The sequence below is a fragment of the Adiantum capillus-veneris genome, chromosome 22, assembly GCF_014529385.1.
Source record: "Adiantum capillus-veneris isolate H3 chromosome 22, ASM1452938v2, whole genome shotgun sequence".
Lineage (NCBI taxonomy): Eukaryota > Viridiplantae > Streptophyta > Polypodiopsida > Polypodiales > Pteridaceae > Adiantum > Adiantum capillus-veneris.
In genome coordinates, this window is record NC_140952.1 from 150137810 (window position 1) to 150152977 (window position 15168).

General features: G+C 44.8%; 1 pseudogene across 1 annotated transcript in view; it reads right to left on the reverse strand.

Annotated features, from left to right (window-relative positions):
* The window catches only part of LOC147430425 (nicotinamidase 1 pseudogene), an 82509-nt pseudogene extending 69249 nt beyond the window's left edge, over window positions 1–13260 (reverse strand). Inside the window, exons 1-2 of the transcript XR_015185801.1 lie at window positions 13160–13260; window positions 7255–7436 (exon numbers count right to left, since the gene is read on the reverse strand). The product of XR_015185801.1 is annotated as a nicotinamidase 1 pseudogene (transcript). The remainder of the gene's footprint in view (window positions 1–7254; window positions 7437–13159) is intronic.
* Window positions 13261–15168: the final 1908 nt, after the last annotated feature.

Consider the following 15168-nt stretch of genomic DNA (forward strand, 5'->3'; position numbering starts at 1 on the left):
CTCATGGCCCCGACCGTTTTAAGTTATTTGCGGAGGGAGTGAGGAGGTAGTCGTTGAGTAACTTCATGCCTAAGACCATCTGTCTAGGTGTAACAGACTTGGACACTCCAAGTCAAGAATCTACCACGACACCACAAATAATCACTTCAAACAGTTCACAGTTCACAGTTCACAATTGATTCGACACTGGCCCAGCGGAGTTCCGTGCCTAGAGATATTGGCCCCAAAGACTGGTGCCCCTTTTGGTATTTCTTTTTGTATTAATTTGTTGCAATGTACAAGTGGGTAGCCGGGACTCACTCTCAGACTCTGCGTCCAGATGCTCTGAGAAGTGAGAGCCCAACTACCTATATAAAGGTTTACAAGGGTTGTCAAAAGCAGAGCCCAAAAGGTTTACAAGGGTCTATATAAAGGTTTACAAGGGTTGCCAAAAGCAAAGCCCAAAAGCTGAAAATCAAAAGCTTTGAAAAATAAAGCAAGAGAGGCTTCCCTCTCTCTCACTGGCTCTCTTTCTCATGAGAGAATAAAGCAATAAAAAGCTCTCTCTCTCTCTCTCTCTCTCTCTCTCTCTCTCTCTCTCTCTCTCTCTCTCTCTCTCGTCCATTGCATAGCCAAAAGCTGCCGTAATATGCACCGCAAAACGCGCTGGCGTCCGTACAGCCTGCCACGTGGCATACCCTCCGCAGTTTCCGCGTGCACCCAGCCACATCAGCATTTAGGGTTTCTCTACAGCCAGCCAGCCAAATGTGTGTGTACCAAGGGCAACCACGTGTCCAGATTGTGACATACCCCCCCCCCTCTTGAAAGCATTGTAATCGCCCTCAATTACGCTTGTAAAACAGACAGAGGCCATAAACTGTCTTAGCAGACACTGACTGTTAGTAACGACACACTAGGAACACACATCTAGTACATGTACCATTCGACGGTCACTTCACAGGACATCACTTGACATCACATAACAAATCACATTCAACATTCATTCGGATCTTAGACCATGATTTATCGGCAATGCAGTTAGCAATCGCATCTAGATCCACTCAGGACCTCATAGATGCCCGATCGACTAGCCCCTATTGCAACCATGTCTATTCGAGATCATTCAGACCAAAATGCTACAGTCATTTCGTCTATCAGTTCCTGCACTTAAAAACAAGTCAAGAACCAATCAGTTTCATATTCTGGAATTCCATTTCATAAAGTCATACAACAGAATACTATCAGCTCTCAGTATCCCTGAAGCTCAAAGAGACATCAGTGACTCTAGTATTCTAAAAATCAAGGCATCTGTTAACAAAGGAGCGAAGTAACTCCCCTCTTGTGCAAACCCACTGGACCAGATCTCCGACCAAGCTGAATTCTGGGTTCCATTTGGAGTAGACTATGCTAAACCAAAAGCTTCAAGGTAAAGTTTCACAATCTGAGGAGTATCTGCTAGGTCCTCCTCCTCCATCCACTTCGCATCCAATGCAGGATAGTTCTTGAATTTAACCAAGAACCGCCTTCGTACTTTACCCTTAATCTTTCAGTCCTTATGTGCCAAAATCTGTTCAGGAACAAGGATCTCCTCGTTTTCCTACACTTCGGGTTGCTCATCGGGCTCCCCATCTTCGGGCACGTCACCTTTAAAAGGTTTCAAGAGACTCCCATGAAATGCATTGTGAATCCTCCAAGTGTCAGGCAGTTTCAGTCGGAAGGAGACATCATTGATCTTTTCGAAGATCTGGAAAGGTTCGTAGTATCTCATACTAAGCTTTGGAAAAAGCCTCTCCTTTCCCTTCTTCTTTCTCACACATGCCTTCTCAAAACGTAAGAGCACCCAATCATCCTCTTCAATTTCAAATCGCGACAATGGCGATCCGCTGCCTTTTTCTGTCTTTCCTGAGATTTTTGCAAAGCCTCGCGGACCTTGGCAAAAGCCGTGTCTAAGTCGGACGTATACTCATCAGCTTCAAAAATCTTATCTTTCGTGCTTAGGAAGGGTGGAACCTTCACAGCACCTTTAATAATCTCAAATGGCGCCTTCCCCGTCGAAGAGTGTATCGTGTTGTTGTAGGCAAATTCCACCAAAGGTAGATACTTTTCCCATTGAGTCTTCTGATCCGAGATATAAGACTTCAATAAATCTAAAACCACTGAATTGGCAATCTCACATTGCCCATCAGTCTGCGGGTGGAAAGATGACGAGAACTGCAACCGCGTACCAATGTTCTCCCAAATTGCCTTCCAAAACAAACTCGTGAATCTGGGGTCTCTGTCGGAGACAATCGTCTCAGGCATGCCATGTAATCTAAAAATCTGGGCCACAAAGAGTCTCGCTAAGTGATCCAGCTTGATTGTTTTCTTCACTGGAATGAGATGAGCCTGCTACCTAAATCTATCAATAACAGTTCAGATTCTCGGGAGATCAAAAAAGAAATCCATTGCAATACTTTCCCAAGGGCGGGTGGGTATGGGCAAAGGCTGCAACAATTGCTATGCTTTATGCCTGTCAAACTTTACCTTCTTGCATACCAAGCACCTACACACAAACTCGTCCACATCCTTCTTGAGTCTCGACCAAAGGAAATATCTCTCTACCTCTTTCATGGTGGTAGCAATGCCGCGGTGACCCGTAAAAGGCGGACAGTGGCATTCAGTCATAACCTTTTCCCTCAACGGCTGTGTAACGCACAACATGGTTTTCCTCATCAAGTAGCCATCTCGAATGGAATATCCCGCTACTGTCTCCCCATCCCGTATCCGTGTGAAAACGTCTGCAAAATTCGTATCTGTGGCATACTGGTCGACCGTATCCTCGAAGCTCCTATGGTGAATCGCGGAAATAGCCAGAACCAACGGCTTCCGAGACAAAGCATCTGCCATCAAATTCTTATGTCCCTGCACATGGACAATCTAGAAGTGAAACTGTGACAAATTGTTTGCCCACCGCATCTGCTTTTTCGATAGCTGTTTCTGTGACAAGAAGTAGCGTAAACTCTGATGGTCTGTAAAGACAGTAAAATCCGCTCCAAGTAGGTAGTGCCGCCACTGAGTAAGAGCATGGATAACCGCCAAAAGCTCTTTCTCATAAATCTGTGCTGTCAATTCCGGCCTTGAGAACAATCGGCTCTCATAAGCAATGACATGGCCTTCTTGCAATAAGACCGCACCCAGACTACGACCACAAGCATCACAATATACTTCAAATGACTTCTGCAAGTCCGACAAAGTCAAAACTGGTCTCATAGTCAATTTCTCTTTCAATGTTTGAAAAGCAGTCACCTCTGTGGGTCTCTACGAGAAAGGGACTCCTTTCTGTGTCAAGATATGCAAAGGGGAAGCAACCTCTGCAAACTTTTGAATGAACCGCCTATATTACGAGCACAATCCCAAGAAGCTTCTAACTTCATGGACATTCTTCAAATCGGGCCAATCACGGATAGTCTCTATCTTGGCCGGATCCATCTGCACTCCTGCTGCTGACACAATGTGTCCCAAAAAGTGTATCTCTGGCAGGAAAAATTCACTTTTCTTTGCATTAATCACCAACTTGTGATCTCGTAATGCCTGAAAGACTTGAAGCAGATGATCTCTATGTTTTATAAACCTCATCCTTGGAGAAAACAATGATATCGTCAAAGAAAGTGCCAACAAATAGTCTATACTCTTAAAAAATCATGTCCATTATCCGGTTAAATGTTGCAGGAGCATTGGTTAAGCCAAAAAGCATGACCAAAAACTCAAATAATCCAAAAGTCGTCCGAAAGGCTGTCTTGTAGACGTCTCCCGGCGCGATTCGGATCTGATGATATCCACTCTTCAAATCGATCCTGCTAAAGCACGAGGATCCCTGTAATCTATCAAGTATATCATCGATCTTAGGAATCGGAAATCTGTTCTTGATGGTGATTTTGTTGAGAGCTCTATAATAGATGCACATTCTCCAAGATCCGTCTTTCTTCAAAACCAACAACACTGGAGAGCAAAACCGTGAAGTACTAGGCTGGACAAGACCCTTTTCCAAGAGGTCTTTCACTGGGTTCATAATCTCTTCGTTCTGGGCTCAGCTCACATGGTAAGGTGGCCCGTTCGGTGGTGTGCTTCCAGGTATCAGATCAATAGTATGATCTTCAGGACGAGTGGGTGGTAACTCGCCTGGCAGGCCCTCTGAGAAGCAATCGGCATGAGAGTGGAGAAAATCTTGGCGTTCTTTATCAAGTTCAGACATATTTGTCCTATCCTCATCACTCAACTCTTTCAAAAAGATCGAGTAAACAAACATACTGGATTTCATTAATTTAGAAATGGCCGAAGCCAATACAATAGGGACACACTCGCCCTTAAGTTTAATATCAAGTACAATGGTTTTGCCCTTCTCTGTGGTCAATGTCGCTTTCCTCGCCCGATAGTCGACCACGGCGTTGTTCTTGTGGTACCAGGGAATTCCCAAGAGGACATTACAACCTTCCAAAGGCATTATGTAAAAGTCCTCATGCCCCAAATACCCCTGATAGTGCAACCGAAGTTTCCCAATGACAGGTGTAATGGCTACGTCCCTGCCAGGTGCCGCTAGAACAGCCTCCGCAAGTGGTCCCATCCGATTGGGAGTGATCTCGAGCCGCATCGCCAATTCCGGTGAAATGAAGTTGGCCTTGGCTCCTCCATGAAAGAAGATCAGGGCTTCTTGGTCTTTCACTTTGCCCCAAGCTCGGCAAAGTTCTGTACTCTCGTCCAACATGTTGGGATCGGTACGCACGCAATCTAGAACCACTCCTGTTTTCATCTTGCCTTTTCTTCCACGTTCCTCAGCTGCTCTCGAACTCTCAGGCCTCTCGTCATCCTTATCAGGGCACTTCGCGGAGATATGTCCAGTTTCCCCGCATCCAAAGCACTTCCCTTCCCGATGTAGTGAGCTCTCTCCTGAGGAGTGAGTTTGGGTCGTGCATCTTTCTTTTCTGGGTTGCTCTTCCTCTTTCTACTTTCATTTGTCAAAGTCTGTTCCGCTCTTTGAGTCATGATTTCATTTGTGGGGTAGGTCAAGCTGCCAGAGTGAATGGCAAAACCCCATTTCACATAACTCACCAACTCCCAAATGGAAGTTGACTTTTGTTCCAAGCAGTGATCTCGGATCTCTGTAGGTAGACCCAAGGTAAACCGCTCAATCTGTTCCTTGAACGAGATCTTCTTAAATGAAGAGGCGGGTAGAAAAGAGCTCCAGAATCTCTCGCAATAAGCGTCCACTGTATCCTTCTTGGTCATCCGAAGATGGTTCCAAGCAGTTCGTATATCGCGTTCATACTCTCGAATCAGTCAAGAAGAAATAAAAAGCCTCTTGAATTTCAGCCATTTAACTGGCGCAGTCTCGTTTAATAGAAGGTGGACCACCAAGTTCGAGCATTCCCCTTAAAATAAGAGGCAGCTCTCCGAATCTTAGAGTGCTCTGAGTAACGCCCTCCCGCGAAAGCGATGTCAAACTGCTGACAAAAGACAAAGCGTTCAAAGCATCTCTATAACCAGAAAACTAGTTGAGAATGTTGGTAATTGTGGCAAAAGCCTTTGCCCACAAGCCCTAGGTAGCTCACAATGCTCAAGCATAGTTTGGGCTATCTCAACTACAATTTCAATCCACAACTCCATAAAGCCAATACACTTCTCTACTAGAGAGACCAACGTCAATTGGGCCGCTTCCTACTTGTGATATGGAGACGTAGAGAGTCACTCCCCTAGTCACCCATCACCAGCAATGGAGGACGACCTAGTTAGCTCAACATGTCACGTGCACATCTAACCCTATGTGCCTGTGGACAAGCTACTTCAGGTCCAGGGTTTAGGTCAGTTTAGGAAGTGTTCTAGCACCTTTGTGAGCCTATGTGCAAGCCGTGAATGTCCAGGCACTTAGGGTAGTTGCATATCCTCTGGTTGCACACAGCATGATCATCAACATTACAATCAAAACCCATCATGAGCATTTTACAGTGCACAAAACCCATTTTCCCTATTTTATCCATTTTTCACTTATTATTGATAAGTGACTTTGTTGGGAAATTGGGTAGGGCAGCTTTGCTAATCATGTATAAATAAAAACCTAGCGCTAGCACTTTCTGGCAAAAGAGGCAACAGAAGTCCACCAACTTACAGTGCACCTTCTCAACAAGACCGGCAGGTGACCTAGCATTTCCAGCCAACAACACATCAAGACCAGCGTTTGGCTTCAGTTTCAACCAAGCGTTTTCAACAGTCCCAGATCAGCCCTGGTGTTTTGCAGATCCCAGATGAGGCCTAGCGTTTTTGCATCTTGCATCAGCGTTGTGCAGATTCCCAAAGACAGATCAGCCCCTAGCATCAGTGTTTTCAGTTTTTAGCACTTCGACACAATAGATCCCGCCCCTAGCTTTGCAGATTTCAGCCCCTAGCGTTTTCAGATTTCAGTCCGTCTTGTCGTCTATATCATTGTCGTCGTCATCGTCGACAAGTCCATTGCATCTAGACCATTGTACCAGATTTGTGCAATCAATAGCATATATCTCTCTCGCCATAGAGAGGGGGGCCCTTGAAGGAGGGTTTGACAACCGTCTGTGTCGTATTCTTCTCTCTCTCTCTCTCTCTCTCTCTCTCTCTCAATCTTAGCACCTTCATTCAAAGTGTCATTCACTTTGTTTGTGATCATTTGCACTCTCTCACTAAAGGAACAGAAGGCTCTTCCTTCCGTAAGTAAAAGAAACCCTTGAGCATAGTTCAGAGCACTCATCTTGAGCAAAGTTCAACATTCACTTCCACTCCAATTGCACCCTACACAACAACGGTCCTATTCTTCTACTCCACAACTCCACACAGCCAATACACTACTCTGTTTGTGGAAGGGATTTCTCAGATCATCCTGCTAGTATCCTTCATCATCCCATTTATACATGATATCTTACAACCCTAGTTTGTCTATCCTTTGTGGACTGTTCATCCCATACCTTATCCATGCATGATTTCTTACAAACCCCATTCAATACTGGATAGAGCTAGCTAGAGACATGCATATCATGATTGTACTCCTTTAGTAAATAGTTTCACACCCATGACTTTCCATCTCCCTCATCACCCACACATGTATGTACCACCGTCATCATTCTTCTTGATAGCCGAACGACACACTAATGTATATCAATCTGTCTCATAAGCAAATTTCAGCCTTGAAAAGACATTAATAAATCTCTCTCTCTCTCTCTCTCTCTCTCTCAAACACACGCACAAAGAAATAATGCGCATAAGAAGAGACCATACCAGGTTTCCCGCTCCAACAGTGCAAAAGCCATTTACTTCATCAACAATTACTAGTCCAATGGTTTGACCTCCAGGAAGGGAGAAGGGATCGGAGTGAAGAGGCATATTGCAATGCAACTGCTTAAGCAAGTCCACTCCCATTGATTGACTGTGTAGAAAATGAGTTCTGTAAATGCAAATTCCTACATAACAAAATGGAAAAATACGTAGTTAAGTGACCTCTCTCTCTCTCTCTCTCTCTCTCTCTCTCTCTCTCTCTCTCTCTCTCTCTCTCTCTCTCTCTCTTTTGTAAATCTTGTTTGATAGAATTTACTGGTGGGAAACCTCAAAGCGAGGAAAACCGACAGAAAGAAAGGGATGCAAAAAACAAAGCACGATGAGGCTCCGAAGGCTAGAAACAATCAAAGTAAATCCTGTAGGCATCAAGAGTGATGTCTCCAGCATCATGAGCAAAATACAACGCTTGACCAAGAGATAATTTGAAATAGGGAAAGGGTTCAACATAGGTACCTTGGACATGAACTGCTCCGGCCAGCGAGCATTGCTAGCTGACGTACATAGTGCAGAGCGCAGAGCAACCAAATAGCTCCACGTAAAGCTGTTGTAGCTTTTGCAGGCCTGGAAGTTCTTCAGGTGAGCTCCCTCCATGCGAACGCAGTAAACTGTTGCTGAACGGGTTGAAGGGGGGGCTCCATTGCGGCCACAGCGTTGGCTAGCCGTTTCTATACGCGCAGGGGCATGGTGGACCTTGCTGTGTTGGAATGCCCTTTTTCACCGTACGTCCTGCGTGAACGGCGCATGTGCGCACCATAAGAGAGAGAGGCCGCCTTTGGCCATACTAGTGTAACACAATGCCAATCATGTGGTGGTAAATTGGACCTTCACTTTTCATAAAGTTCTTTCTCTCTGTCACACACACGAACGAACGAGGGACGCTGCCTTGCGACGCTTGACCGTCAATCATAAAGTTCTCTCTCTCTCTCTCTCTCTCTCTCTCTCTCTCTCTCTCTCTCTCTCTCTCTCTCTCTCTCTCTCTCTCTCTCACACGAACGAGGTACGCTGCCTTGCGACGCTTCACCTGGACGGTAAAGTAAGTGTCACGACTCACAAACTTAAAAAATAGGATGCACCTTACTGCTGAGTGGCTGCTTGTCAAAGTGATAATCTGCCATTGCCAAGATCTCATTTCCACGAAAGAAGAGGTTCTATAAGAGTTGGAGCATGAAGTCTAACCTTGCTTAATAGAGCTGCTATTGTATGTTGCCATTGTCATCTTCTAGCTTTGCCTTTGTTATTGCAACTCTTTTATGCTACCCTAGCACCCTGTAATATGTGGGTGTGTGTGTTGAGAGAGAGAGAGAGAGAGAGAGAGAGAGAGAGAGAGAGAGATCTTCAACACTCGTCAATGGATCTGTCATGCTCAAGTTAGTTTGCAGCTATGGAGTCAGAAGTCTCTCTTTCTAGGCCATTGTGACCTCACCTTGTAAAGCTTTTTGAAGTTTACCTGCTAACTATTTGCAATCTTATTTCATTTAGGTCACTACTTTCAAGAAAAAACGGGCACGGGCACTTAAGCATGTACTTTACTTTATTAAGCTCTAGAGAACTTTCTCTATTTATTCTCTAATTTCATACAACCTGATCGTTTAACCGTGCTCCCAGTAATTGTTTGGGCAGAAAAATTACTCGGAAACAATTTGGGCAGAAATTATAATGCTGAAACTTGCCACAAACTATTTGGACAAGGTGGAGCTTATAAGATGACCCTGAAGCTGCTAGAGAGTAGTTGTATGCACTGGAACAAGGGCTGGGTTGAGCCCTAACGCCTCCCTAAGCATGTACTTTACTTTATTAAGCTCTAGAGAACTTTCTCTCTTTATTCTCTAATTTCATACAACCTGATCGTTTAACCGTGTTCCCAGTAATTGTTTGGGCAGAAAAATTACTCGGAAACAATTTGGGCAGAAATTATAATGCTGAAACTTGCCACAAACTATTTGGACAAGGTGGAGCTTATAAGATGACCCTGAAGCTGCTAGAGAGTAGTTGTATGCACTGGAACAAGGGCTGGGCTGAGCCCTAACGCCTCCCTATAGGGTTGTCCCTCGCCTTGGAGCTGGAGAGATTGTGGTTGCAAATCTCTCCTTCAAAGGTGCGCACATGCAAAAGGCATTTCTTTGCAGCCTTCAACTCCAGAATTAGATGCTGCTGCGTTCATTTGCATGCGAGATCCCACTTTCAAGGATTTAGACGTTGCGGACGACGAATCTTCATGTCACATCAGCGAAAATTGCCGCAGCGGTTAGTTTCACCCTTTCAGTGAGATCATAGACGAGGGGCCACTAGGATGTATTTTGTTTCGCATGTCGAACTTCTTTGTCATAACACCGACGCACGACGTTAAACGTTGTCAATCTACTGATCCTATAATGGAGAGCCATTTTGAGGCTCTCCACGTGGCTCAAAGGAAAAGACGGTCGCTTTGGTGAGCAGTAGTTAGGAGTCGTGAAAGCGAATAGCCCTTATGAAGATGAATTGGGAGCCTAACGGCCACTACCGCTTGTAGCCCCTCTCAAGCTCATTATGAGCCTCTGTTGGACTGCTTTGCTTTGTTGCCTAACAGCAGACCTACACTCAAGTTGATCAAGAGCCTTTGGTGGTATACTCTATTGCTACGGCTTGCTTGATGCATGGCACACAAGCTCCACAGAAGAGCGTCTAGGCCCAGATAGCGCATATATGCTACGCTTTGCTAGAGCCCCTAATTATACACATGAGTTGTATGCTCAAGAGACGAGAGCCAATATACAGTTTTGGCCAACATACAGCAATATGCAAGTAGAGATGGGATCAGATGGCTGTGTGGACATTATGTGGCTTGGAGTCTCTCTCTCTCTCTCTCTCTCTCTCTCTCTCTCTCTCTCTCTCTCTCTCTCTCTCTCTCTCTCTCTCTCTCTCTCTCTCTCTCTCTCTCTCTCTCTCCACGAACCTTAAATGTTATCCTTCCACAGTCTCTAGCTCCAAGGCGAGGGACAGCCCTATAGGGAGGCGTTAGGGCTCGGCCCAGCCCTTGTTCCATTGCATACAACTACTCTCTAGCAGCTTCACGGTCATCTTATAAGCTCCACCTTGTCCAAATAGTTTGTGGCAAGTTTCAGCATTGTAATTTCTGCCCAAATCGTTTTCGAGTAATTTTTCTGCCCAAACAATTACTGGCAAGTCCTTTGTCTTAACAGTATTTGTGAGTTTGTTAGTTTTTTATAGGCACTTGAGATAGTTATCTAAGAAGCACTTGCGGCACGATTTTCATGCAGGCCGTCAACATTAGCCTAAGCAAATACTTTCAAATGCTAAGCGCTCTATTTTTGCAGTACTTGATAGCGTTCTAGTTTTGACGATGCACTAGCTACGGTAGACTTCAATAAAAGCTGTCGACCGCCTAATAGAAGGAACTCATGCTTCTACTTTTAGGTTGTTTGAAATCATAGAATGGAGAGAGAAAGCGATCTAAAGCTCAATACAGCAAAGAACACGGTTAAGTGTTTAAGTTGTATGAAATTAGAGAATAAAGAGAGAAAGTTCTCTAAAGCTTAATAAAGTAAAGAACATGCTTAAGTGCACGTTTTTTCTTGGAAGTAGTGACCTATAAGAAATAAGATTGCACAAACACTCTACATGTTTGTGTGTATGATGTTTGTATGCAGCTCTATGAAGATACCTCTTTCACAGAGCTTCTGCTTGTTGGAGTTGAGAGACTGTGGTTGCAAATCTCTCCTTCAAAGGGTGGGCACATGCAAAAGGCATTTCTTTGCAGCCTTCAACTCCAGAATTAGATGCCGTTGCGTTCAACTGCATGCGAGATTCTACTTGCAAGGATTTACACGCTGTGGATGGCAAATCTTCATGTCATATCAACGAAAATTGCCGCAGTGGCTAGTTTCACCCTTTCAGTGAGATCATAGATGAGGGGCTGTTGGGATGTATTTTGTTCCCACGTCGAACTTCTCTGTCATAACACCGACGCACGACGTTAAACGTTGTCAATCTACTGATCCTATAATGAAGAGCCATTTTGAGGCTCTTCACGTGGCTCATTGATGCTAGAATAAAGAGAGAAAGTTCTCTAGAGCTTAATAAAGTAAAGTACATGCTTAAGTGCCCGTGCCCGTTTTTTCTTGAAAGTAGTGACCTAAATGAAATAAGATTGCAAATAGTTAGCAGGTAAACTTCAAAAAGCTTAACAAGGTGAGGTCACAATGGCCTAGAAAGAGAGACTTCTGACTCCATAGCTGCAAACTAACTTGAGCATGACAGATCCATTGACGAGTGTTGAAGATCTCTCTCTCTCTCTCTCTCTCTCTCTCTCTCTCTCTCTCTCTCTCTCTCAACACACACACCCACATATTACAGGGTGCTAGGGTAGCATAAAAGAGTTGCAATAACAAAGGCAAAGCTAGAAGATGACAATGGCAACATACAATAGCAGCTCTATTAAGCAAGGTTAGACTTCATGCTCCAACTCTTATAGAACCTCTTCTTTCGTGGAAATGAGATCTTGGCAATGGCAGATTATCACTTTGACAAGCAGCCACTCAGCAGTAAGGTGCATCCTATTTTTTAAGTTTGTGAGTCGTGACACTTACTTTACCGTCCAGGTGAAGCGTCGCAAGGCAGCGTACCTCATTCGTGTGAGAGAGAGAGAGAGAGAGAGAGAGAGAGAGAGAACTTTATGATTGACGGTCAAGCGTCGCAAGGCAGCGTCCCTCGTTCGTTCGTGTGTGTGACAGAGAGAAAGAACTTTATGAAAAGTGAAGGTCCAATTTACCACCACATGATTGGCATTGTGTTACACTAGTATGGCCAAAGGCGGCCTCTCTCTCTTATGGTGCGCACATGCGCCGTTCACGCAGGACATACGGTGAAAAAGGGCATTCCAACACAGCAAGGTCCACCATGCCCCTGCGCGTATAGAAACGGCTAGCCAACGCTGTGGCCGCAATGGAGCCCCCCCTTCAACCCGTTCAGCAACAGTTTACTGCGTTCGCATGGAGGGAGCTCACCTGAAGAACTTCCAGGCCTGCAAAAGCTACAACAGCTTTACGTGGAGCTATTTGGTTGCTCTGCGCTCTGCACTATGTACGTCAGCTAGCAATGCTCGCTGGCCGGAGCAGTTCATGTGCGCAATGCGACGACCTGCTTGATGGGTTCACTCTGCCATCGGACGCAAGGCTGAACGTTCCATGTGTGCCCTCTCTCTCTCTCTCTCTCTCTCTCTCTCTCTCTCTCTCTCTCTCTCTCTCTCTCTCTCTCTCTCCAAAGGCTTTTTGGACTGTAGCCTTCATCTCGCAGTTCTCGACACGTGTAAAGGGCACTCTCTCTACCGTTATAGAATACATATAGATTAAGCGTGATGCATAATAAGAGCATTGGAATTCTCAATTTGAGGTTTAAGAGAGGTCAAACACGCATAGATGTCCTATCTCAATGCACTTTCACTGCTCCATTTAGTTGCCATACATGTAGTTGCTCAAACTTCACTAAAAAAGTCCTTTTTTATCAAATAAGAGGAGGGAGATGATGAATAAAAGGGAGACACGTCTGTCTAGGGAATTGTAGTGGAAAAGGAATATTGGTAGCACACACCCATGCCAGAAGGGGCATAAATGAGGGAGCAACTAGCAACAATGACGTGAACCGTATTTGAGAGAGGGGGGAAGGGGGGGAGAGAGAGAGAGAGAGGGAGATTATTTGAAATTCAACTCACAATTACTTCGATGGAACCTTAGACTAAAACACCACTAATTCTGATAGAGGCATGTGTCGATTAGGCTTCCATAGACAACATCTAGCTCCAGGTAGGAGCGACACATGGAGAGAGAGAGAGAGAGAGACAAAGAGGGAGCACCTTTGTCAATGGTCGACCATATTGCAGGCGGAGTCTGAGTACGTCTCTCTCTCTCTCTCTCTCTCTCTCTCTCTCTCTCTTACACACACAAAAGAAGTTTTGGATAAATTCTCACAATAATTCCCACATTGTGCCTTACCTCACCGGTGGTCCCCTGTCCCCAATTGTATCATCGGGTTGGCGGTCCCTTGCCCCCAATTGTACCTAGCTAGGTATGCGATGCCTCTCGAGCAGAAGCTCATGATGTTATGCATTGTATGAAAAACATTGAAAAAGACTCTGTTTTCCTACATGAGAAAATTTCTAAATCTACGCACACACACACAAAAGAAGCTTAACAAGAAGATTAAGTAGCTAACAAAGTAAGTGTGGGTGGATACAAACGAACATCAGCAAAAGAGTAGGCAACAATAGCTGGGTAGCAGACATAAAATACAAGTGATAGGATGGGAGAGCTGGAGCAATTGAAGTTGAGCGGCCCTAAACCTAGAGCTTGACATTCTTTCTTAATGCCTTATGGCATAAAGGTAACGCTGATTTGATCAGATGCAAAAATCTATTGCACACTTTGGGGTGCGAGCTAAGGTAAATTTGCTTAGCGTTTTGTCCTCAACGCTAAAATCTCTTGGTAGAACTACTACTAATCTAATTACTCTATTATAGAGAAGGGTTTTCATGTAGTGTCACGTGACTATAGGTGGGAGAATTGAGGTGGTGAGATAAAAAGGTCCACTACGGGAACCGTGAGGAGGTAATGGCCACGGAAGATGAACTATCGTTGGCCTTGGGAGGAAAAGGGCCAATAGTTACAAGCCAAGAGAGGGGAGAGAGAGAGAGAGAGAGAGAGAGAGAGAGAGAGAGAGAGAGAGAGAGAGAGGCTAATTACCTGGCAACTACTCTCTCTCTCTCTCTCTCTCTCTCTCTCTCTCTCTCTCTCTCTCTCTCTCTCTCTCTCTGTGTGTGTGTGTGTGTGTTGTGGGTCCCCGTGCACATGTAAGGACTGGAAGGTGCAGCTTGGCCATAGATCAGGAGACGGTGGTGCTTAAGGTGCGTAAGGAGGATCAACAGCTGCTACCTCCTCTCCACCACTAGCTCTTGGCCATCTCCAGGATACCTATTGAAAGCTTCCATCTATCTATTCTTTTCTACTATACACCTTCTTTTCTATTATGCACCTTTTCTTTGGGGACTTCTAATTGCAAAAGTCTCTTGGATGATTCTCAAGCTCCCTTCCCCAACCAAGATCCTGTTATTTGATTCTCTCTCTCTCTCTCTCTCTCTCTCTCTCTCTCTCTCTCTCTCTCTCTCTCTCTCTCTCTCTCTCTCTCTCTCTCTCTCTCTCACACACACACACACACACACACACACACACACACACACACACACGATGGACGTTTGAGGAAGGGTCCACATATGGGTCCAAGGAGGTTTCTCTTTAGATTGTAGTTATTTTGGTAGGATCACAGTCATGTAGCACAATGGGTTGAAGAGAAAGCTACTATCTGCATGGTCAATCAGTTGTGCATGTACAATCAAACAAGGAGTCTCAATGTAGTTGCTTAAAGACAGCGATTTAGTGCATTTGTATTGTCACCATTAGTGGCAATGTATTGTCACCATTAGTGGCAAGAAGTGAAGTTGTAGTAGGTTGGGGTGAACATAAGTAATTTCACATTAGTTAGTAAGTCATTTAGTGCTCTCTCTCTCTCTCTCTCTCTCTCTCTCTCTCTCTCTCTCTCTCTCTAAGCGATATAAAAGAGATTTGACACACAAGGAATCTTGGGAGCACATTGTAAATTGTTGATGACATCGTGATGTGCTAGCTCTAAAGGAGAGGATGACTATTAATGAGGGCTAGGTGGCAGTTCGGCCAACGTGCAACTACATTGCAATCCTGGGTGATAGCAAAGGCATTGCTTGATGGTGGAAATTGTATGCAAATACAGGTTGCAGATGATAAAGCATGTGTAGGAGCCATGGATTGAGAAGTTGGCCTACGACCAAGTGAT